The sequence below is a fragment of the Mytilus trossulus genome, chromosome 4, assembly GCF_036588685.1.
Source record: "Mytilus trossulus isolate FHL-02 chromosome 4, PNRI_Mtr1.1.1.hap1, whole genome shotgun sequence".
Lineage (NCBI taxonomy): Eukaryota > Metazoa > Mollusca > Bivalvia > Mytilida > Mytilidae > Mytilus > Mytilus trossulus.
Window position 1 is genome coordinate 87297669 of NC_086376.1, and position 27456 is coordinate 87325124.

At 32.2% G+C, this 27456-nt stretch overlaps 1 long non-coding RNA gene across 1 annotated transcript; it reads right to left on the minus strand.

Annotated features, from left to right (window-relative positions):
- Positions 1 to 9517: 9517 nt before the first annotated feature.
- LOC134714262 (uncharacterized) lies at positions 9518 to 26575 on the minus strand. Its single transcript, XR_010106528.1, has 3 exons — positions 26449 to 26575; positions 11301 to 11416; positions 9518 to 10956 (listed from the first exon to the last, which is right to left on the minus strand). It is a non-coding gene; the product is annotated as an uncharacterized LOC134714262 (long non-coding RNA).
- Positions 26576 to 27456: the final 881 nt, after the last annotated feature.

Consider the following 27456-nt stretch of genomic DNA (forward strand, 5'->3'; position numbering starts at 1 on the left):
TTGGTCCAGCCACACTGAGGAACTGTAAATTCAGAAATTATTGCTTGCATTTATTATTGCGATTTCAGATTAATGAGATTTGCAAATCCTTATACAACTGCCTACCAAATATCATTGAGCTACCATTAGACCTAATTCAAACCATACAAATATTCCAAAGTCAATGGCGTATGATTGAGGGACAGAGCAAAATAGTTATAGCGAACCAAATAAAAGTATTCCACAGAGTCGTCTGCTCTTGACCAAGGTATTTAAACTTTTGCAAGTTTACCTGTCCCATTGAATCACTACAATAGCTATTGTTCTCTGTGTAGTTTATTCACTTGGACATTTAAATTTCTTCTAGGAGAAATCTATCACTCATTGATGAATTTGCCTGACCAAAAAATATCTTCTTTGTTGATTGAAATACATGTATAAACTCACATAACCTGCATGTGATACAGTATTTATTCAATATTAATAATATATTTTTAATCTGTTCAATATAAGCACTGATTTAATTATAAAAAGTTTATTTCTGATTTTTTTTTTAACTTCTGCATGCATTTATGTTTCAAAGAAACTGCATGTTTTTCATGGTTCTTCAGTTATAAAGAATACATTTATGAATACCTTTACTTAAACATTATCATGTCAAGTTTTTATTTGTGAACAGACTAAAAAATAGCAAATTTTGATAGGTAAAATGTTGAAATTTGATCAGAAATCAACTTTTAATTTTTAAATCAGTGTTTATATCAAACAAATTGAAAATGTGTTATTGATTGTATAAAAACAACATCACATGCAGTTTTATAATTACTTATTTGTACATGTATTTCCATCATTGACAGTTCAATTTTTTGTTCAGGTAAACTAATCAGTCAGTGATAGATTTCTCTTGCCAGAAATTTAAAGGTCCCATTGAATAAACTAAACAGAGAACAGTAGCTATTGTATTTGTTAGATGGGACAATAGAACTTACAAAAGTTTAAATGGACCGGTAACTTGCAGATGAATCTGTGGAAAACTATGGTAGGATTCGCTATAACATGGAAATGAGATTTACGAATGCTGATACAACTCCATACCATATAACTTTGATCTACTACATATTACTGATTCCTCTTTAAGTGACCACATAACAAACTTAATATTGAAACTATGCAAAAGTTTCAAAGTTGTGCATTGAAGTGTGAGGCGAAACAATTTACATATCAAAGAGCAGATTGCTCTAAGAGATACGATTGCCATTGTTTTCATTGACACATGTATACATGTAGCTGGATAATATTATTTTCAAAACTAATTCAACTGCACATGTAAAATGTAATTTAAGTAATCTAAATAGTTACAAAATAGCCAATCCCTGATATTGTGTATGGATAATGAACTTATTGTTTTAATTTTGTACTATCAATTCTAAGTTTACTTTCCACAGTGGTCACTGAGACTCAGAATGAGAGAAGGTATTTCACTTCGTATCTTATCACCTATTTTCCTACATTAATTCTAGGAGGAACCCCATTCCTAACTCTTTACATATTTAATTTTCTATGAGTTCATGACTCCTTTTCATACACAATCCTGGGTTTAAATTGCAATTGTTTTTAATATAATACCACATTTATCAACAGAACCAGTTAATTTTTCTCGTCGTGGTTGTATATCGTATTTCGATTCAGAATTGACAAAAGTTACTTCCGGAAACATAATATGGAAGACTCCATTTCGCCTGAAGGGGTGTTGTAGTTACACCTTTACGATGTGGACTACTTTTATTTTAATTTAAATGATGCATATGGTTTGAAACTATGCAACAACAATAACCCTCAATAGCAGACATACATAAAAGGATCCAATGAGTTTAAAGTTAATCAATTGAGTGGGGGATCCAGAGCAACCATTCAACCTAATAACCCTTGAAGTCAACAAAACTATACACATGCACATTATTACCTAAACAAACCCTGGAGCAAGAACAAATATTTTAAATGTTAATTAAACGACCTAGATGGTTCTCTATTTCTTTATGGAAGTACAATATCAAATATCAGCCTCATAACAGTGACATTTAAGAAAAACTCCACTTCAGTTCTTATATGTCAGAAATAGATTTATCGGAATTCAGAGAAATCGCATTTTTATCAAAACTTGGAAATTCCCTCTGACGTGTTTCTATATTTATAAAAGCACTAAATATAAATACTGCTTAATTCTGATTTTCCGTGTTATTCAAAACACAAATAAAAGTGAAGGGATATATCAAACATGAAAATTATGAAGAGGACATTATAGGAAAGATGTTGTTCCATCCCTTTGTTTGTTTTTACCTTTTAAAGCAAGACAATCATAAGAATCTGTGATGTTCCTTAATGTTTAGAATAAAATGGTTGACGCGAGGACATGGTCCTGAGCCAATGGTACAAGTCTTCAGATTGCTTGAAAGCAATTGTATCCCAAAAATGAGATGTGCCTATGCTTAAAACAGCTGCCTCCCAAACATTGATGACCTTTATTTAACTGTTCACCTTGAACTGAATAATTATAAACTACAAAAAAGGAAACAGCATGCCTTCAGTTTTGCCTCTGCTATTCATCAAGGCAAGACAAAAACAAAATAAAAATCAGAAGGAAAGGAATTGACTAGTGAGTAGACACACCACCTGTGTACATGCAACACATATGTTTCCTAAACAAGAGTGAACACACTGAAATCTATCTGTTTTAGTGACAATTGATTTTATGTTGGTAGTCTGAAATATATATCTTTACTACGACTATCATGGTTCCAAGTTGATGAGGTCACCTAATTTACACCTTAATTATTCCAAACACCAAATATATTTTACCTATTGCTTATAGTTTCTTAGAAAAAAACCTAAACCAGGGAAAAATAACATCGTCCTATGAACTATGAAAATGAGGTCAAAGTCAGATGAACCATGCCAGACAGACATGTACACCTTACAATCAATCTATGCATTAAATGTAGTTTGCATATTGTCATAGTGTCTAAGAAACCAACTCAACAATTAAACTGAATATTGACCAATATACTAAGTTTCAGGTTGACTGGACTTCAACTTCATCAAAAACTTTAACCTGAAGCAGGACAGACGAACAAACAGACACACAGACCAGAAAACATAATGCCCCTCTTCTATTGTAAGTGGGGCATAAAAAAGACCAAAACACGAGATTCTCTTTCATGACTAAGCCATGTACACCTTACAATCATTTCATACGCCAAATAAAATAGACATTGCTTTATAGTATTTGAAATGTGTGCTTGACCACGAAAAACTTAACCTTGATCACTGATCCATGAAATGAGGTTGAGGTCATATAAAAACTGCCTGACAGGCATGAGGACCTTCAAGGTCCATACATACTTAATATAGTTATCCTACTACTCATAATAAGAGAGATATCAACATTACAAAATAAGCATTGTAAATATGGTTCATAGCATTTGATTGAGGCAAACTAAAGTTGGAGAACAGAAACCAACTTAGGGATGTATGAACGTACAGACGGACAAGGGCATAAAACAGTTTTTTCAAGTAGTCACTGAACCATGAAAATGAAGTCAAGAACAATGGACATATGATAGACAGAAAATTCATAACATAAACGCAACTATAAACAAAGTATGAAGCTTCCAAGTCTTCCACCTTCTAATATATAAAGCTTTTAAGAAATTAGTTGAAGGTATGGCCTTTGGATCACTACCCCTATAGTGAGCTTTCTGCGACAGCAGTCACAGGCTCAACAAAATCCACAATACTCCATTGTCCACTGTGTGCCTGAAAGTTTTGGGACCACATTATTAAACACTTAGAACTATAAGCAACTGTAATATAATTTTATTCAAAGGTAAAAACAGTCAATAAAATTGCTATTGTATATTGTAAATGAGATAAACAAACAACATGATTTGTAAATTAATGAATTTTTAAAAATAGTTATAAGTTTTCAAATGAGTTCCACACAGAAAATAGAATTCATAGAGAAAGGGAAATTTAAAGATCTTAATAAATTGACTGTTCACATTTAAGTTCAAAATCATATATAAAGTATTAAAAAGAGTTTATTGCATAGGGATAATTATGTCTAAAGTTGTGATTTTTCACAAATTTAGAATCAAGTAAGAAGTGATAAAAAAAGAACTACTGCAAACTATAAATGTAAAGATGATGTAAGGGCAAAGGTAGTATAAGGCCTGGTTTTTGCCCCCCTATTTTCTCATTTTTCAAATTCTGTTTTGGAAACCTACTTATCACGTTAAAATATTCCCTTGGGTTTGAAGTTTGTTTGGATGAACTTTAAAACTAATTTCAGAAAATGGGAATGGTGAGGGGGGTTAAAGGGCACCAAAAATGCCAAAAGAAGGAAAAATTACGATTTTTTTGTCGTTTGTTAAAATTTAATTTTAAGCCTATGTGATGTGGAGAAAATTACACCTAATGAAATTGGAATTAAAAAAAAATCCGGGACATATTGGTGCAGGCACTTAAAAACTTAAAATTCGTTGTATGAAACACCTGAAAAGTGAATAACAATTACAATATTTGAATAATAGCAGAAAGTTTAACCCCTAATATCACCCAGTTGGTAAAATTAGTGGTTTTGAAGTTTTCCAAAACAAACTTCAAGCAGCCTGGAATATTTTAACATAATAAAAGGCTTTCCAAAACAGAATTTGAAAAATGAGAAAACAGGGGGCAAAAAAAGCCTTATTGTACTTTGAAATTCTGTTTTTCTAGAAATCATGTGAAAACTTATGAGATAATCCATAATAAATATGATAACAAATACTAATAATATAAATAATTAAAGACAAATATATATAACAACTACCGGGGTAATCTTGATATAAAACTTGGTCATATAAATAGTTTTTCAGGTAGATAGTAAAAAAAAAATTTACAAACTCCCAAGGAAAGTTTGAAACAGAAAGTCCCTTTAAAAATGGCAAAATCAAAAGATTAAACACATCAAACGAATGGAAAACAACTGTCATACACTACCAACAATTTGACTAGCGTTTACATGTACATTAAATGCCGCTATAAAAACAGTACTTTTAGGAAACATTACTAATCAGTACATTAAATGCCGCTATATAAACAGTACTTTTAGGAAACATTACTAATCAGTACATTAAATGCCGCTATATAAACAGTACTTTTAGGAAACATCACTATTCAGTACATTAATTTTTATATCATTTTCAGTAATGTTGGGAAAAAGTTGATTACAGTGCTGAAAATTACAGTCATTTTTCAGTACTGAAAATTTCAGCCATTTTTCAGTACTAAAAATTTCAGCCATTTTTCAGTACTGAAAATTTCAGCCATTTTTCAGTACTGAAAATTTCAGTCATTTTTCAGTACTGAAAATTTCAGCCATTTTTCAGTACTGAAAATTTCAGTCATTTTTCAGTACTGAAAATTTCATTCATTTTTCAGTACTGAAAATTTCAGTCATTTTTCAGTACTGAAAATTTCAGTAATTTTTCAGTACTGAAAATTTAAGTAATTTTACAGTACTGAAAATTCAATCATTTTTAAGTACAGAAAGTTGTAGTCAAATTCAAGACCTAATAAAAAAAACTCGGTTATGCTATCACAAACATCATAAGCCCCAAGGGTGAGTTGGGAATAGAAATATGCTCACTTGGTCCTGTTCCGACCGGCAGTAAAAAGCTTGTTTAAGTGGGGCGTCCGTCTGGCTGTGAAAGATGTATCAAGTTTGCAGCTTCGTCCTGTCAAAATGCATATATCGAGGTTTAATCCAACGCCTCGAGTAAAGAGAGTGACAGGATCTCTGCATGTTAAGAACCCTTGCAACAACTCTTCCTGTTGCATGGCAAAATTTCTGTCCCTTACTTATATACCTTTATTTTCCAGTGGAAGTCGAAATTCCCCTTGATCATCATCGGGATAGGCCTCTATTATTACAAGACCTACTAGTACCTGTTGTATTTATTGTTAACTTGTTCTCGTCCGGAACCATCGTGAAATATTTGCCACTGGACATAAAGCAATCAACAATCAATAAAAAATAATCATCAACAAATATCATAAGTTGGTTTGGGATAAAAACGAGAATTTTATTTTAAAACTCCATGGCTATATGTATTCTTTCATTTCAACACATTAATACATTAAAGAGGATTCTTTTGATGAACTGTGTGACCACATTCTTTATGTACCTGTTTCAAGCCACGACTTTTCATTTTTGATTGTCGTTATTTGTTGTATGTCATAATTGGTGTTATTCAATGTTTTTGGCGTAAACCAGTGCGGTTTTTTTTCCTGACGATTAGTTTCGCTACTTATCAAGATGAATTTTACAGCTTTCCATGCGCAATGATGTTTTCATTGTTGATTTATGTGAAAGGCGGAAAAGGAGCTGTCATAAAAACAGTCAAATTCAATCACATTAGCAACAAATACAAAACTATCAGACAGGGGTCACCAATACAGTTTTTCAATATTAAGCAGTCAGCACCATACAAGAAGTTCTGAATAGCTCCGAGAAAAAAAATAGATGTCATCTAGATGTAAAGCACAATGTCAGAATATCGTTCATCAAACTAAATGTATAACTACACAAAGACATATCTATAACATGACTTTGTCCGACTTGGGACAGAGGTGCATATAAATATGGCGGGTTAAACCGATTTTGTCGACGTCTGACGTTGAACATTATGGTTATTTATATAGTATCCTTGTTCTGTTGTTGTTAGTTGGGACTTGGGAGGCATACCACATCTCCTTGTTTTATTATTAGAACTACACAAAGACATATCTATAACATGACTTTGTCCGACTTGGGACAGAGGTGCATATAAATATGGCGGGTTAAACCGATTTTGTCGACGTCTGACGTTGAACATTATGGTTATTTATATAGTATCCTTGTTCTGTTGTTGATAGTTGAGAACTTGGGAGGCATACCACATCTCCTTGTTTTATTAATAGAACTAAATATGTAGATTATATATATGCAGTCGTCTATATTAAAACTGTTGCTCTTTCATACTTTCTTGTAGCACTTGAAATGCAATGACGTCTTTAATATAGTTCACGGTTCTCCTATAGATAGAAAAGATTCTTTTGATACCATGACAGTTTGTTATCAGTAATAATTTCAAAGTAATTTAAAAGAATAAGCACACGTTTCAAGATATTTTTATAACATTAACCTTGGATCAAGTCAGGAACCTGTAGTCAAGTGGTTGTGGTTGGTTCATTTCGGTCATATTTATTGTTTGTAAATTGTTTTGTTATATACATGTACATTAGGCATTAATATTCTGATATGAATTGTTTCATATTCATATTTCACATGTTTTAACCTTTTATATCGACTTTTACTCACTCTATGAAGGTCGTACAGTCGACTACAATTGCGTATATCTACCTAAAACTTTGGTGAACTTTTATAGTTGTATCATTGCAAATTATAACAACATTCCTTATTTTTGCCAACACTAATATTTTCTATTCAACGGGAAGAAAATAGAACTTTTGCTTCGTATTGTTATTTGTGTGGTTTTTTTATATAGCATAAGAATTTTGACAGCAGTAGATTTTGAATGAAAAGCTGGACTAAATTTTAGGGCAGTAAGGCAGAATCCAATTAAAATACATAATTCTAAATATGAAAAGAAATGTTAGTTAAATCTCCACAAAACAGTAACACTTCTACAAAAGATATTTCAGTCTATTACTAATTGGAGTCTTATTCGGTTTTCTTCATCTTTTACGTTACAAGTAAAAGAGTGTTCAATTGCAAAAAAATGATTTTTTGTCCTTGACCTAAAGCACTTTCAAAATCACGGTTAGTGTAAAAGATCTAAACTACAGACAAATTTTCTACTTATGAATCGATCTAACACATGATTTTTTTTAATTGGAAATGGACACGAATCGAGTCTTCACAAGAATTTAACAGTAACTGAACATATTGTAGATAATATTATAGAAAGTAAATATGACTTTTTTTTGGTCGTGAGCATGTTTTATACAACCTTTCTTTATTTCTTTCTTGTTGTTCAAATTTCTTGGTCCTCAACAATTAAAGTCAGTCCTGTAAGCTCTAACCAATAATGTCTCGGACAAATACAACTTATAAGATGCAACGAGAATGCTCAAGCTGAAACGTTTCGCCTGCTTTTATATCCACGAATTATTTTATGCTGATAGACCAAGGAAAGAGTTTAAGTACAGGTGTCACATACATCACACATTGTCAAAGATCCATGAAAATGAAGTCAATTAGAGATAAACCAATTTAAGTCAGAAATACATGTTAAGCTGACAATCATTATACACACGTAATATAGTTTTTATATTGCTTATCTCATACAAGAAACAGCAAAAACAATGAAAATTACATATTGACCAATGAACCATGAAAAAATAAAGTCAAGGTGACTCGTCAGATGACCTCTGCTAGACAAGACATTTAAATCATAAAATCATTTCATACACTATATCTAGTTTTATCTACTAGTATTGCTAAAAGAAATAGACAAAAAAACTAAATTTAACATTGACTAATGACCTGTGCAAATTAGACAAATAATAGTTCACAAGACACATAGAAAACTAATGACTAAGCAACACGAATCCCACCATGGGTTTGATCTCGGGTGCTCCTGAAGGGTATGCTGATCCTGTTCCACATATAAATGTAGCACCCATCCTGTTGCTCATGTTATTACAAACCCGGTAAATAGTCCAATTCGGTAGTTCACAAATAGGTAAGTGAGAAATTAATATAATAAAAATAGAAATTTGTTTTCAAGCAGTTGCTTGACAATGAAAATGAGGTCAAGGCCAACAGACATAATACAGACTCGTTATACATGTATAAGCCACAAGTTATGAAGCCTCCAGTTAAAGTCAATTACCATATAAAATATCAAGCTCAATACAAATAGCTAACGCCGTAGGATTGTTATCTGTATCTTTCGCATGTCACATGCACGACAATAAAGAAAGAAGACAAGCAAAGTCATGTACATCAATGTCTCGCATCCTGGATTTTAGTTGTATTTGTTGATCAACTTTGAAACAAATTACTCAGGGAAAAGGGTCTTACTTGCAAAAGACAGAACGGAAGATTTTTTTCTAATCCATTTATCAACTTAATATTCGAAAAATAATTTATTTATCATAATATCTTTATTGCAAAATTACACCCATGAGGGTCAAGCAATACAATGAAACAATAATTTTATACTATACAATGCAATAAAATGAAATACAATGTAATACAATGGAATACAAAATAATACAATACAATATATGGAAAAATAGAACATTAGAGATCATTAGAGTTCAATTATAAATGTATGTAAAAAACACCATCATAACCTTGCCTGACACGGGTCTGACTCCCTCAGTTCTAAAGACTGTTTAATGAAGACTCCAATATGACAAACAAGTTCAGGGATGGGGTTTAGAATGTGTTTTAAGTTTATTGAATGCATCAAGATGTTGAAATAATGGTACATAGTCTTTTAGATAAACAAAAAGATTAAAACGCAAAGATATGTTAATGTCACAATACAAAAAGAAATGATATTCGTCATCTAAGACTTCACATTTTTTACATAATCTTTGTGCTCTTGGAATGTTTCTGTACCTTCCTAATTCAATGCCTAGGGAATGATCACTTAGTCTAAATTTTGAGAGTAACTGCCTATGTATAAAATTATTGCAATTTAAATATTCCTCAGACTGACAATTATTTTTTAATTTCCCATAAAGACAAAGTTTGGATGAGGAATCCATTTTTGAAAGTTTAATTAAAGTATTTTTTTCATATTCCTCTGAAACACACTTTTTTATATTACATTTTAACATGTTTTTTGATTGTTTAAAAGGTACATTATTATTAGAGTAATTTTCTGGATTTATTTTCATTTCTTTAAATTTTTTATCTGCAAATGAGTACCAAGAATAAATTCCTTCTGAATGTAAATTTATGTTTGTTTGTAGAGATTCTTTAACCAGGGGATTAATATCATTACAATTTATTCTATAAAAAAACATGAGTGTTTGAGTTTTTATATAGGAGTCCAAAGTAAATCTACCTAATTCTGATCTAGCACCTATGTTAGTGGCTGTCTTTTTCAGTCCTAATACTGCTTTACAAAATTTAGAATGAACCTTCTCAAAGGGATGTTTTTCTGTTAATGCAAGAGTATCACAAAATGTATTATTTACTGCAGCTCTATTAGATGCTCTATAAGCTGACTGAAAATTATCCATAAATCAAATCTCAGAGTTGTATGTCAAAATAGGTCTTATAAGAGTATCAAATAATTTACATGACAAATTAGTGGGAACAAAATTAAAATTTGACATATATTTTCTCAATAAAAATAAAACTTTAATGCCTTTTTTAGACAGCTCTTCAGTAGTTTTCAAACGCCTGTACCAAGGTAGGAACCTTCTCATTGCTTGTCTCATGTCATGTTAATTGGTGGTTTTTTTATCGATTGATTGCTGTCGGATACGAATGCGGTTTTTTTTGGTATGGTATTCCTCTATATGGAGCTACATGAATGGTGAAAGCATAAACTTTCTACATGTCCCACAACATGGAAAGGACTATTTCAATGTTTTGTACTTAAATGTTTCATTTGAAACTAAATTTTCTGTTTTGAGACTTTATCTGTAATGTTCATACAATAATTTTAATTTAAATTGTATATTATTATGAACGAGCTTCTGGTTTGGAAAATATACACTCATGGCAAGTTATTACAGGTTCTTTCGATCTCTTTAAAAATACACCACTGTATGTCTCTTACAGTTTTGTTTAAATGTTCTTCCCTGCACATAATTACTTATTTGTATGTTATATTCTTGTAGGATGTTGATTCAATGATAAAATCCTGTTAAATAAACCGTATTAGACTCTTGGAATTCTTCATTCTGTTGCTGAAATCTAAATATAAAATTCAGGGTACAATTTTCTTAAATAATCATCAAATACTACGGTAACCTTACCAATCAGGGTTATTATTACGGAATTTGTTCTGCACCAGATGCGCATTTCGACAAAACTTGTCTCTTCAGTGATGCTCGTGGTCAAAATATTTAAAATCCAAATCGTATATAAAAGATGAAGAGCTATAATAAGTTAACCCTTAAAATTAGATCTATGAATATTTTTTAGTTATTGCTATAACATTGTTTTAATTATCCATAGTTCATGGATGGAGTATGATACATGCACATATATTATTTTTCAAATTCTGTATTTTACTGATAAATATACTCACTTTTATAGTCAACATCACACTTTTACACTAACAGCAACTGCAGGTGAGACACAGAGTTCTGTGGATCCATTTAGAAAATGTTCAATCTATGTATCCCTATGAAGATTTCTTGTTCCCTAGTTTGGTAAAATAATTAAGCTCATTAGTATGCAGAGGAAAACAGTTTTTACAATTTTAGATAAGTTAACGGACAATGATAACGGATAAAAATTTATGAATATAGCAAAGTGGGCTAAAACAAATATGACAACCAATTCTTTTAAATGGATTTTTTTTAAAACTTTACTATAGGCTGATAAGACTTGAAAGAAATTATTTTGCACAACATGCCCAGAGGAAAATTAACTCTCTGCAACTTAAAATGCAGGAAGTAAATTGTGTACAAATTAAAATAAACAGCTGCGCCATGAGCGCATGATACGCCTGTCGTCTTGTGTGATAGTTTAATGCAATAATCATAAATAGTTTAATGCAATAATCATAAATATTTTTTGAGAAAGTTTTAAACAATAACCATATATTGTTTTTGAGATACAGAGGGACATATGAACCCAAAAAAACTAAATATCACTAAAATAAAATTTTGAATCAAAACCAAAAAGTATACAGATCTTAAGATTAATGTTACAAAGAAGTATGTAAAGTTTTAAGCAATTATCATGAATTGATTTTGTGATACGGCGTGACATGCATGTAAAAATACCCTCCCCCTTTTTTACAAAATACTAAATAACTGAAAAATGAAATTTTAAATCATCACCAAAAAGTATACAGATCTTCAGATCAATACAACAGAGAAGTGTGTAAAGTTTAAAGCAATAATCATAAATTGATTTTGAGATACGGCGTGACATGTGAAAATACCCTCCCCCTTTTTTTACGAAATACTAAATAACTGAAAAACAAAATTTTAAATCATCACCAAAAAGTATATAGATCTTAAGATTAATATAACAAAAAAGTGTGTAAAGTTTTAAGCAATAATCATAAATCGTTTTTGAGATACGGCGCGACATGTAAAAATCCCCTCCCCCTTTTTTACAAAATACTCAATAACTCAAAAATGAAATTTTGAATCATCACCAAAAAGTATACAGATCTTAAAATTAATATAACTAAGAAGTGTGTAAAGTTTAAAGCAATAATCAAAAAATGTTTTTGATATACAGTGCGACATGTGAAAAAACACACCCCTATTTTAGTTACAAAGTGCCGTAACTCAAAACGTTTTAATCTTATTTTGACCGAAAAGTATACAGATCATTTGACTATCACAAGAAACAACTACAATAAGTTTTGTGAAATTTGGATAAGTCGTTCTCAAGTTACGGCCCGACATGTTTACGCCGGACAAACGGACAGACGGACGGACACCGGACATTTGTATAACATAATACGTCCCGTCAAAATTTTGACGGTCGTATAAAAAAGTAATCAAAGCGCTGTATTAAAGCACTGTAGGCAGTTAACCAAAAACCAAGGCAAACATAATTATGAAAACTGTGGCAATATTAATATTGCTTCAATTTTTTTTTAAAGATTTAAAAGAACAAACATTAAACATTCATATATAATTGTACATGTATGTTCATTTAATGAATTAAATTAAATCATTAAGGCAAATAATTCATATTTTATCAAGGTTTTCAATAGCAACATATATATCAAGTATACTTTTTTCATGGTCATGAGTCTTGAGTCAGCAGTGGTACAAATTCGCAATGATTGCAGTTCTTCTAGTTGGTCGTAATTGTTGGTATTAGTTGACTGTTAGTAGTTCAAGTTGATTTTAGTTCTTTAGTACGAGCTTGTAGAAGTATGAATGGACTTGCTTCCCTGGAAAGTAAACTGAGTTTGTGTTCTACATTCCAAAAGTTATGAGACACAAATCAGACAAATGTTTACTACTACAGGGGTCAATGGTGAGGTCTGACTGACCTGTCCATAGTAAATGTAAATGACTCCCACCTTCACCCCAAGTCCATTATGTCGAAGTTTGGAATAAAATTACAGGTGTTAGTTCTAACAAAGTGTTATGCATATGTGACGCCTATGATATTGACCTAGTATGTCATTCAATCTTTTTAAAATGACAAACAGGAATGAATAACATGGTTTAGGAGTTGATATCTGATTCTTTTACAGTTTCTCAAAACACACACAAGAGGGTGTGGGGTGACCCTATGGACTACCCCTATTTTTCATTTGATTTTTTATATTGTCCCATACATGAATATATATGGTTTAGGGGTCTGGATCTCGACCGTTATCAAGTTTTCAAACAGAAGGGGTAGGGGACACAAGTGACTTCCCCTATATTTCATATGATTTGTTATATAGACCAATACTTGAATATATATGGTTGAGGGGTGGAGATCTCATCTGTTTCTAAGTTATCAAACAGGATTGGTAGGACTCTCCCTATATTTCATTTGATTAGTTCTATTGTCCCATACAAGTACATGAAAATATATGGTTTAATTTAAAGGTGGGGATCTCGACTGTTTCCAAGTTCTCAAACAACAGGAGGGATTGGGTGACTGCAGGGACTCCCCCTATTTTTCATTTGATCAGTTATATAGTCCCATATATGAATATATATATGGTTGAGAGGTGGGGATCTCATCAGTTTCAAAGTTATCAAACAGGAGGGGTAGAGTGCCCTAAAGGACTCCACATACATATCATATGATTTGCTTACATTCAGATATCATATAATCTAGTTGCACTCTATGTGTACAATAAGAAACTTACTGCTATTTTAACTGACCCATCAAAATTGAGAAAAAAATACCCATTGAAATTGCAGTAATATTTTTACACTTTAAAAGCATCTAACTTGCTTTACCAACATTCATTACTGTTAAAGAAAATTTATACTGTCACCAGGACCATATACATTGTTAGATATACTGTTCCCAGCTGTCACAAAGACTCACATTGTATTGGATTTTGACATTAATATTTGTCAAAAAGTAATTTTGAGTTTCAGTACAAAATATTTTCTGTTTCTTTCGTTCTTTTACATATATCTTTTGGTTTTCAATTCTAGTGTTTATATTTATTTACCATGCAAAGATGTATTTTGCCATCTGTTTGATTTTTTTAAAATTTCAAAGATCGCCAAAACCCGGAATTACCGATATCCGCTTCCGGAATCGAATCCGGTATTGTAATTTTCGTCTCAGGTTTAAGGTGGCACGGTAGTATTTCCTGGCCATAAGGGATTTAGAATTTGCACCACTTTCTAACACTGCAAAAAATTCTACATTCACAGTCAACTGAAGTATTTTCATTTTACCATTCAGAAATGAATTTGGATATGAACCATGACCGTTTACTTTTTTTGCTATTTTTAAAATCCTAAGGCCACTAGTACTTTTAGGTCTTTTATGGTGCAGTGAATGCAAAATTTAAAAAAATTCTCAAAAATTCATTTTCATCTGTATATAAAATTATTTCATATTTTTCTACACCTGATTCATCACTCAGTTTGGGAAAGTATGTTCAGTTGATACTGTATTTTTTGTCCAATCACACTGTTTAGATACATTTACCTAAGTAGGGTACACAAAAGAGCAACCTAAATTCTGGAAAGCAAATACTACCGTGCCACCAGCACTCCACAGTAAAAAATTAGCCACAACTGCAAAATGTTTATAAATCATCTCCTATTCCTGGATTTCTAATACATTAACCTAACTGTTTGTGTTGTACATGAACAGACGTATGTTATCAGTATATTTATAGATTTGATGTTCAAAAGTTAAAAGAGTGAAAATTAATTCCTTTTATGTTTATCAATGGCAACATTCTGCATTTATTAACCATAAAATATTGCAAAAAGGGGGGTTAACATGTTAAATTTGGATCAAACTAGAATTTCAATGCCGTTGCGTGATACCTTTTTAGAAACTGTTTTCATAAATCTTCCTAATGATCAAATAAAATATGGGTGACTCTCGCCTCATTTTTTCGTAAAATCCAATCACAAAAAGTTCGTGCAATAATTGCCGGACCAATGTATGGTAGGGCCCTGCAAATACGGACTGTCATACAGAAAACAGCCTATTATTACATAATATCGATGTTCATATAAACCCAATACAAAAAGAAAAAAGAAGATGTGGTATGATTGCCAATAAGACAACTATCCACAAAAGACCAAAATGACACAAACATTAATAATTATAGGTCACAGTACGGCCTTCAACAATGAGCAAAGCCCATACCGCATATTGTCAGCTATAAAAGGCCCCGATAAGACAATGTAAATACAAAGGCTATTTTAATACTCAGCTATCCAAAAATGAATTTTATTGCACACTAGCTCTCATATTTGAAAAATTCACGGGCCAAAATGCGAAACTACACACCTAACTGTGGAGTGCTACATTTGTACCTCATATCAGCCATTTTGTTTTCAATGTTGTTTTTGTCAGATACGATTTTACTCGAATTTACACATTATTTGTCGGCGATTTTCTGTATAAAGCTAGCGGTTGAACAAAATGAACATCGCTGTCATGCATAGTAATGCTAAAACAAGTTTTGAGATCGTTTATTAGGAGCCGACTTTGGTAAAAAGGTTTGCAAAGTTATTTTTTTATTTCCTCTCAAGTCGGGAATGTCGAGCATAGCTTAACCAAGTCGAATGTCCGACTGCAAAAGTGGAAGGCCGCTAATTTGAACCCCTGCCTCCAAATTGAAAAGATACAAAAATTTCGTCTTATAATTTAAAATTGCCGCCAACAGCATGATCAGTCGAACTTATTTTAAGATTACTGACGTAATTGACTACGTATTGATGACAAACAATATTCCTACGACTTTTGCCATTGAAATCTAAACTACTAGCTTGTCTTTAGAGATTTCGGCGATTAAACATTTCATACATTTGTTCTTTGACAGCTTAGTCAAAATCTCAGGGGATAATAAACTACATAAAGATTCCTAATGTGCCCTACTTCCTATGTGCAACTTCAAAACTTTTTGATAAATCTACGATCATTTCAGTTTTTTCTGATCATATTTTTTGTAATCAAGAATTAAAAGTATAAAAAAAACCTGTCCAATTAGTTATAAATAACATAGCATCCAGCTAGATAATAACAATGGCACATACTTCAGCATTTATTGGGTAGAACACAAATCTAGGGTGCTCGCATAAGGCAGCTTAACTGCCTAAAAATGAAGCTTTGCTGTAGTAAAATATAAACTTGCGTAGCAACAGATCAAAATGATTAGATCTATTCGTCAACTCCACCCCCAAAAAAAACCCATCAAATTATTAAAACAAAACAACCCTTAAACCCTAACCATGGCAACTATAAAAGAACCATTGTAGTAAAGTTACAGATTGCATAACAATATACCCGGAGACAAATTATTAAGTGGCACAGTTTTGATGGCGACATCCAGTGGCGGATCCAGTAATTTTTATAAGTGGGGGCCCGCTGACTGCTTAAGAGGGGCCTCACTCCAGTCAAGCTTCGGTGATTCTTTTTATAAGCAAGCAGGTTTTTTTTTCCAAAAAGGGGGACTGTACCCCCCCCCCCCCCCCCCCTTAATCCGCCTCTGACATCATTTCGACAATTCGCAAGAGATTCACTTTTTATCGAGTTTCGAGTTGCGAGTTAAGAAAGTCGAGTTACGAGTTAAGAAAGTCGAGTTGCGAGTTAAGAAAGTCGAGTTGCGAGTATTGAATTGTGAGTAACGAAAGTCGAGTTGCGAGTAACAAAAGTCGAGTTGCGAGTTACAAAAGTCTTGTTGCGAGTTTTAAAAGTTGAGTTGCGAGTTATAATAATAATAATAATAATAAAAACTCATTAGGATTAAACCAAATTTCAATAAGGCTCTCTACATACAATATCAACTACATGAATGAATAATTTACTAATATACAAATGTAAACAATAGATCTAAATAAACAAAGTATAATGACAACAACAAGGTGCTCCGCAGGGCACATCTTTATACGACCGCAGTGGTCCAACCCTGAACGGTTGGAGCAAATTTGGTCACAATATTCAAGCTTGATACTGTCTGAATTTGGATTGTGATCGAATTTTTGTCATATTAAGGTTTTTGTCACCAAAAAAATGTGGCCAGAGATCTAACAAATCTACTGTACAATACTGTGCAATTGAATTAAATTTAGAATGGAAATGGGGAATGTGTCAAAGAGACAACAACCCGACCAAATAAAAAAACAACAGCAGAAGGTCACCAACAGGTCTTCAATGTAGCGAGAAATTCCCGCACCCGGACGCGTCCTTCAGCTGGCCCCTAAACAAATATATACTAGTTCAGTGATAATGAACGCCATACTAATTTCCAAATTGTACACAAGAAACTAAAATTAAAATAATACAAGACTAACAAACCCCAGAGGCTCCTGCCTTGGGATAGGCGCAAAAATACGGCGGGGTTAAACATGTTCAATTGAAGGCTTCTTCTTGAAATTTTTCAAAATTCGAATTTCAAAAAGTTTGAAAAAAAGGAATCCCTTAAAAAATTTAACCCCCCCTAATTTTTTTTTTATTGAAACCCCCTTTTTAAGCAATAACCCTTCAACTCAATCCCATCATTTCCCTTGTAGCATGGAACCTTGTATAAAAATTTCAGAGAGATTCATTCACCTAAACATTTTTTGTTTGGAAACTAGAAACATGCTTCTTTTTTGCCCTTTTTTGGCCCCACTAATTCCTACATATTTGGGCAATTATTCCAAAACTTAATCCTAGCCTCCCCTTTGTTATGTGGAACATTGTGGTACAATTTTAGAGAGGTCAATACAATTACACACAATTTATTGTCTTCAAACTAGAAAAATGCTTGCTTTTGGTCCCTTTTTGGCCCTTTATTCCTAAACTTTTGACCCATAACCCCGTAAACGAATCCAAACCTTCTACTTGTGGTTTTAAACATTGTGGTACAATTTCAGAGCAAATGAAATACTTATACACAAGTTATTATCCTTAAACTAGAAAAATCCTTGTTTTGGGCTTCTTATTCCAAAACGGTTGGACAACCATCCCCAAAATCGATCCCAACCTTCCTTTTGTGGTATTGACCCTTCTGAAAAAAAATCATTAAGATCTATTTTTTTAAACTAGAGAAACTGTCCGGAAACCAATTGGGCTTCGGACGACGCAGACGACAACGACATCATACCATTATACGATCCAAAAAAGTATAAAAAACACCTATAGTATAATACATTGTGGCTTAACTCATATATTTGACACTTAAAACAATATAATGACTTGTAAGAGTATTTGAAAGTAGATATACTTTTTTATTTTTTTTATTTCACTGGATAATGAATTCCACGCTTTTGGGCCACTAAAAGAACCAGATGCTCCGTAGGGCGCAGCTTTATACGAAAACAAAAACTCCCAAAGTCAATCCCAACCTTCCTTTTGTCGTCATAAACCTTGCGTGAAAATTTCATACATTTCTATTTTCTTATACTAAAGATATTGTGCAAAAACTAAGAAAAATGCTTGTTTTGAGCCGTTTTTGGCCCCTAATTCCTAAACTGTTGGGACGAAAACTCTCAAAATCAATCCCAACCTTCTTTTTGTGGTCATAAACCTTATGTTAAAACTTAATAGAATTCAGTTTACTGAAAGTTCTTGTGCGAAAACCAAGTTAAATGCTATTTTGGGCCCTTTTTGTCCCTAATTCCTAAACTGTTGGGACCAGAACTCCCAAAATCAATCACAACCTTCCTTTTATGGTCATAAACCTTGTGTTTAAATTTCACAGGTTTCTTTTTACTTATACTTAAGTTAAAGTGCGAAAACACCTTGAATGTTTTCGGACGACGACGACGACAACGACGCCAACGTCATACCAATATACGACCGAGATCACAATTGTCTGTTCTTCTTTGCTTCGTTTTTCACGAATATAGTCCCTAGTGTTTATTCGTTTAAACTAATATGATATGTTACTTGTAATTTTTCTTTTCATTTAAAGTACCTAATAAAATACCAAAGAGCTTCCAAAACTTAAAATTACTGGAATTTATTACAGCTTTGTGTTTATTAACTTAATTCTCTGGTTGGTGAGCTCTTTTGCGACCTAATTTCGCCACGACCGCACCACGATTGAATTGAACATGTTCAAAGTTGGCCATGCTCTTCACGATCTTGAAGATCTCACCACAACCGTGGAACGACCTTACTGCGACCTACACGATCATCAAAATTTGCATTTTTTCCACGGTCGTAGTGCGATTGGCTTAGTGGGACTGGGGTATAAGAGAAAACTCAATTCGGAACATCCATAATCACATGGCTAAATCAAATAACAAAACGCATAAAAAAAAGGATAGACATGAATTGTCAATTTCCTAAGTTGGTCTCTGTATGATCTATAAAATATATAAGTTTCTCACTGAATGTATAGAAAGAGGGTAACCAAAGATTTTGCGACGATGCAAATATTAAACTTTACAATATAAATAAATGTCTTTAACCAACGAATTCAAATAGCAAAAGCTATGCAATTAACAAACATATACTTACAAAAATGTATATAAGCTTCATGTAAATTATTTAACAATGAAATACATTAATTATGAAATTTGAAGTTTTCCCAAGGGCGCTAGTAATTAATTAATAACACTGTCTACCACACAGCATTTCGGGGACACTCCCTCTGGTATCTTTCCTCCCTCTTTTATAGCTGACTATGCGGGTGCTTTTTCTAATTATTGGGGGCATTATGATGACCTATAGTTGCTAATGTTTGTGTCATATAGTCACAGAATCATCCTCATCGCTTCCCTCAATCTTAAACTTTATTCTATTACCAATAGTTTCAACACCTAGTCTGATCAAGTCTTGATCAATAAGGTGCTGAAAAGTGTCATATTCTATCCTATCATCTTTAAACTTTTTAATTTGAAAGATTTGCAGATTAAGTTCTGCAAGAGCACGTTGTACAGCAGACGACATGTTGACAGTATGAAAATAAACCCGAAATATACATGTTTTCGGTTATTTTCGGAAGTCTACCAACACCACATAATAAAAAAAAAGCACTGAAAGTAATTGATTAACCACCTATTATAATATGTTTTGAACCAAACATAAAACATTTTGACCACTGATCATAAAGTTGTTTGAACTGATCATAATATTTATTTTACTGAACATAATGATCAGTCTTCAGAACATAATATTTATTTCACTCAACATAATGATAACAGTACTGATAATAAAGTGCTGCGCTTTAGCGCATGATACGCCCGTTGCTCTTTTAACTTATTTTGAAAGTGTTAGTTATTGTCCCAAAATTGGAAAATCCCCCCTTTTTAGCATAGTTTATATAACAAACCAAAACTACTTGTACTTGACAAATATTTCTCTAAATGAGTGAGAAAATTCAAATAAGGGATAACAGAAAAATTAATACATACATGTAGATAATAATTAACAATTATAGAACATACAGACTTATTTATGGGATTAAAGCCTTGGCTTGTCAAATACGAATAATCTGAGACTACTATAACATGTGTTATAGTAGTCTCAGGAATAATAGATCATTTTGAAGTAAAATGTCGCCATTTAAAAAACAACAAATTAAAACATGAAATTATATTAGCTTAATCTTCTAAACTCGACTTAAATCTTGCACAATAAAAATATCAAAATCCCTAGTGAAATATTTCAAATATAACAAAATCACTGATTTTACAAAATCTTTAACAAAATGTCCAAAAAGTATCAAAATCAATTTTTTTTCCATTTTTCCACTGTGACACAGCTATGGCGTTCCATATTCATTGTCTGTCCTATTATATTTATATATGGTATTTGAAATGGAAATTAGCACAAAACCAGTCATTTTAACAATTAAGATCCTATCAAGGAACCCTTTTAAGGTGACTATATCAGAGACAAAAACAAAATGTTTACAATAGATATAAAAAATGAAGATGTGGTATGATTGCCAAATAGACAACTCTCCAAAAGAGACCAAAATGAAATTACTAACAATAAGTCATCGCACGCCCGTTAACAATGAGCAAAGGCCATACCGCATAGTCAGCTATAAAACTAAAAAGGCCCCGAAATAACAATGTAAAACGAGAAAACTAACGGCTTATTCATGTACAAAAAATGAACGAAAAACAAATTGAACACATAAACAAACAACCACTGGATAAGTATACAAGACAAAAAGAAAAGGACAGTACAAAATATGTTAAGAATCTAATCTCAAATAAAAATGAAAATAATCCTCGTACAAAATAAATATTTATATAAAAAAAAGTGACTAGATGCTCTGCAAGGGTAATTAGCATATTTCGAATTTTACTTAATATGTTTTTGACCAGCAATGTAAACAAAATAATAAATACATATTTGAACAATAAAACAAAGAATTTTTCATCATAGGATCGGGATATTGTAACTTGATAAAGGAATTCGAATGTGAAATGGTGGTAGCTAACCATGGATCCAAGAAAAGACACGTATTATATAGGTCAATAAACACGAAATTATAATAAGAAGATGTGGTATAATTTCCAATGAGATTTCTGTTTACTACAAGCTATAACTACTGGAAGAAAAAGCTCCAGTAAAATTAAACTTTATCAAGGATTGGAGAGGCCTTGTTATCTGAAAGACAGAGAAAACAACATGATTTTTTTTTATATCGGGATTTTTTCAATATTCCCAACTATAAAATCCGACAAATTAACGAAAAAGAGAACAACATTTTATCAAACCATATTTATATCTTCAATATAAAAATAAGGAGATGTGATAGGATTTTCAAAGTTAAAAAAATAAATGGATTTAAGCAATCATAGTCGGCAATAACAGGTTCCGACATGAAAAATAAGAATTAATACACAAACTGACGGCCTAATTCATAATAAAACAATTTACGAAAAACATATATGACATACACGAACCAACGACAAACACTGAACTACGGGCTTTTGACTTAAAACAGGTACATAAAAAAGTCTGTGTGCGCTCATTTCTAAAAAAAAAAAAAAAACCTATCACAACACAAGACCCAACTATAAAAAAATCAGTTGAATGATCGGATCATCATTTAATACTATCAATGACGATTTCAGATCAGGTGCGGGATCCAAACCACGGAACACCCTGAAATTCCACAAAATAAAAAAAAAATCGAAAAACTCAGGCAGACTCAACTTTTGAGTGTGTAATTTAGGTATAAAAAATTGATAACAATACAAAATAACTAACTGATATTAAATTGTAACAGAAAAAGAAGAGAAACTCATTCCAGACATGTGTTGCAGCATTGGATTACAGTAGTTTTAATAAATATTTATATGACAGAAGTATCATGGAAAACATAAACTAATCATGAATGTGGCAGAAGAGATAGTACACGGTTTATGTTCTTCTCATATATATTGTTCAGGAAGGCTCAGAGTGATTGTACAGTAAACTTGCAAGCGATTTTACAGTCAATAAAAATATCCGACATGGAGAAAATGAATATATTTGGATTTCTTCTGGAACAATGACTTCAAAACTTTCAGACAGGTACGACTATATATCAGAAAAGGTACATGTGGAAATTCAGGTAGCAAACATTGATTTTTCGATGTTTTTTTTAGACATTTTTCGATGTTTTTTTATACATTTTTGATCGCTGTTGTGTGACAAATTGGATCGTTTCACATGGAGCTCCATCATTCTAAGGAAAACGTTTGGATGCACATAGCTTTCTTATTATTTTATTGGTTCTTTATAAGAATATTTTAGCTACCAAAACTTGAAGCAGAAACGTTACATAGCTATATATAGAAAGTTAGAAACATAAGAGTTCATCAAATTTTCATCAAGCAACTTGTTATTTTGCAAATGTCGGGGCCCCTTTTGACAGTCTTCCGAATGACCAAATTATTGGAAAACCGTACAGTTCCGTTTCCACACTATGGTACTGGTCTCTCCGAATAGAATCACGCTTTTACTACGCTCTCGCTATAATGATACAGCGACCTTTGCGATCTTACCACGACCTTAGTGCGAACTCACTAATACCTGATTCCACCACGATTGCTTTGAACATGTTCAAAGTTGTATACGCTCATCACGAACTTGAAAACCTCACCACGACCGTGATACGACCTTACTGTGATCTTCAAGATCGCACTACGATCGTCAACATTTGCATTTTTTCACAGATCGTGTTGCGATCGTTGCCTAGTGTGACCGCGGAATTAAACTTTATTAGTTCAATAGAGCCACATGAGCTTAACAAAAAAATATTCTACCCTTAGATCATATGTTTACCATTTCCTGGTAACAGGACTCAATTTGGCAAAAAAGAGGGAAAGTGCAGAGTTTATAAATTAACCAAATTATGTTTAATAAAAAGAAATAATATAGATATTCAGACATTTAAAACTTTTTTCAGTTAAAAAAAACCAATAAAAATAGTGTTCAAAAGTAAACTTTCGTTAAAAAAATATGGATTATTTGATGAAAAAAAACCAACAAATTGCACACATTTAAAGAACATTTTATATATAAAACAGAATTTACAAATAATTTAACATAAAACAGATTATGTTTATCTGTTTATCTTTTAATACAAAAATACAGGAAAAATATGTCCACAAATCCGAATTTTGAGCGTCCGTCGTCGTTAACTTATAAACAAATTTTCTCCTCTGAAACTACTGGGCCAAATTTAACCAAACTTAGCCACAACCATCATTGTGGTATCTAGTTTAAAAATTGAGTCCGGTGACCCGCCAAACTAACCAAACTAACCAAGATGGCCTCCATGGCTAAAAAAAGAACATAGGGGTTAAATGTATGTTTTGGCTTATCACTCTGAAACCAAAGCATGATGAATCGGACAATGGGTTGTTGGGTTACTGTCCCTGAATTGGTAATTTTAAGGAAATTTTGTCCGTTTTCTGTTATTATCTTGAAAATTATTATAGATAGAGATCAACTGTAAACAGCCATTATGTTTACCAAAGTAAGATCTACAAAAAAATCAACATGACCGAAATGGTATTACACTTAATAGTCATTTTTTTTACCAATTTTTCGTAATTTGTTTACAAAAATCTTCTCCTCTGAAACTACTGGACCAAATTCAACCAAACTGAGCCAAAATCATTATTAAAGTATATTTTTATATATCTGCTCTAAAATTTTCATATGAATTGTACAACTGGTTGGTTGGTTGCTGTCCCCCAATTGGTAATTTTTAAAGAAATTTAGCCGTTTTTGGTTATTATCTTGAATGCTTTCATATATAGAGATAAAATGCAAATAGCATTAATGTTCAGCAAATTAAGATCTACATATAAGTCACCATGACCGAAATGGTCAATTGACCCCTTTAGGAGTTATTGCCCTTTATAGTCAATTTTCAATTAACAATTTTCATTAATTTGGTAAATTTGGGTAAGTTTTTACAAAATGTGTTCCTCTGTAACTACAGGGCCAAGTTCATTACAGATATAGAGAAAATTGTAAGTAGCAAGAATGATGAGTAAAGTATGATCTACGAACAGATCACAATCACCAAAAAAACAATTTTGTCATGAATCCATCGTTTTCCTTTTTTAATACACTCATAAACCAAGGTGCGCAACACAGGCTCTTAAGAGCCTCTAGTTCATTGAACTTTTGATGTCGTCCCTTAGGCCGTTAGTTTATTTCGTCTTAATTGTTTCACATTTTTTTTGTCGTGGCCTTTTATATAAACTGATATACAGTATGGGTATTTGTCATTTTTTGTCAAAGGCCGCACGGTTGGTTATAATTAATAAAACTACTTCATTGATCTCCAGTTGATAGTTACCAAATTGGCAGTCATACCACATCTCCTTACTTGTTATGATATTGTATACATTTTTCGTGCATGACTTTAAATTTCGCGTCCTGTCTAAACTATATATGAAATATTAGTCGCTTGACGTTAAAAGCAAACAACTAACAATCAATAAATTTAAACTCGTGTAGAAAATCAATAAAATTTTGGGGTTAAAAGGGGGAGGTGGCAGGAGGTCTTTGAATATAAATATGGTGGCCTGGTAGGAGCTGGAATCAATAGGCATGCTTAGCGACAATTTTTTAGACTTAAAAAATCCGCAAAAAATCGTGCTGCCCCATTCCCATCCTTAGAATAACAAACGGTCGTACCCTTACTGTTATTGTCCGTGTGTTTTATTATTTATCCAGCTAGTTGTCCATATAGTGTCCTTCTAAGGAGGCAACTGTTTAATATTCTGGGGGGGGGAGCCTTGATAATCACAAAATAAATGGTTTGTTCTGTGGTCGTTTCAAAATACATAACCTGACTTACAATGCATTGAAAATTTACTCTGCAGGTCTATTCGAAAGTATTAGATGGCAACAGATTCTTCATAAAATTCATTTTTTCCCAAAAAAAGTCGGGAAACACTTCTGAAAAGTTAATTTAATAAAATTATTAATATTATTTAAATATACTTGAGATGTCTGAAAAAGGGTTTCATTTAACTTGAGCTTTATTGTGTCAGATACACATACCTCCCTTTTATTACAGGGCAGTAACTACATTGAGGCAAATTTAATGCTTACGATATAATTTTATATATACTCAAAATTGGAATAAAAAGGAAATATCAATTTAGATATTTCTCATCAGACTCGTTATTTTTCCTTTAATCTTTTATTTATTTATTTATTTCAAAGTCTAATTTTCTATGAACCAATGTATTCGCTGATACTGTTTTTCTCTTTAGCCCTTTCTAGCCTATTTTGCTGCAATATACTAGATACATAATTTTCTAAAGTTGTTATTTTACATTTTTTATGCCTCAATTATGGGCATTATGTTTTCTGGCCTGTGCGTGCACTCCTCCATCTGTCTGTCCCACTTCAGGTAAACGTTTGTGGTCGAGGTAGTTTTTAATGAAGTTGAAGTCCAATCAACTTGAAACTTAGTAAACATGTTCCTTTTGTCTTTGTCTGAGTTGTCTTTTTTAGACGGTCCGATTTGTACCCAGACGGACATGTTGGAACCAACTAAAATGCCCCAAGTTTTAACACGTTATTTGATTTCGTGATCACCACCATACTAACCAAATGAAATGTGAACTACTTTGATATATTTCGTAACTTTTTACCTTAAAAAATCCTGGTCCTAAGTAGATTTGGAAGTTGTCGTCAGCAAAAGATAAAACACCGTTCATTGCGGGCTTCCGTTGTCGTTGATTTCTATATTTTATGCAATGTCAATTTCATCATGCAATACTTTCTCCGCAATCAGGGGTTCATTAAGGGATACAAACAGTTTGATATTCATGCTAATAATATATAACAGTTACGATTTAAAAATCAATTTTAATTTAGTTTTATCTTTTTTTACAGTAAGGAAAAAAGAATATTAGAACAATGTCATAAAGATATAAACTTTTTAGTATTCTGAATAAAACTGGGGAAAGGAAGGGCGCAGTAAAATCTTGCCCTATCCCAGTTTCACAGTCTCATACATATTTTTTGTATAAGGCTAAGAAACTGGGGAAGGGCGAGGTTCTACCGAGCCCTTCCCCAGTTTTGCGCCAAGCACAAAAAAAGTTTATATTTTTCTGACATTGACCTAATATTGCTTTTATACTGCAACATAAATTAATAAATTGATAGCTATTCAAATCGTAACACAAAAGAAAGACTTATTTTTATCCCTTCATGGACCCCTGATTATGGAGAAAGTGTGCCATGATGAAATTGACGTCGTACACAATAGAGCTTTGTTACAATATTTTATATAAAATAAATACAACTAGTTGCAGTATAAAAACGTTTTATATTTTTCTGACATTGACCTTATATTGTATGTGTAGAAGCCTTTTAGTACTTAAAGATGACAAAAAGTTTAAGTACTGAAAATGATTTAAATTTTCAGTACTGAAAAATGACTGAAATTTTCAGTACTGAAAAATGACTGAAATTTTCAGTACTGAAAAATGACTGAAATTTTCAGTACTGAAAAATGGCTGAAATTTTAAGTACTGAAAAATGGCTGAAATTTTTAGTACTGAAAAATGGCTGAAATTTTCAGTCATGAAAAATTACTGTAATTTTCAGTACTGTTATCAACTTTTTCCCAACATTACTGAAAATGATATAAAAAT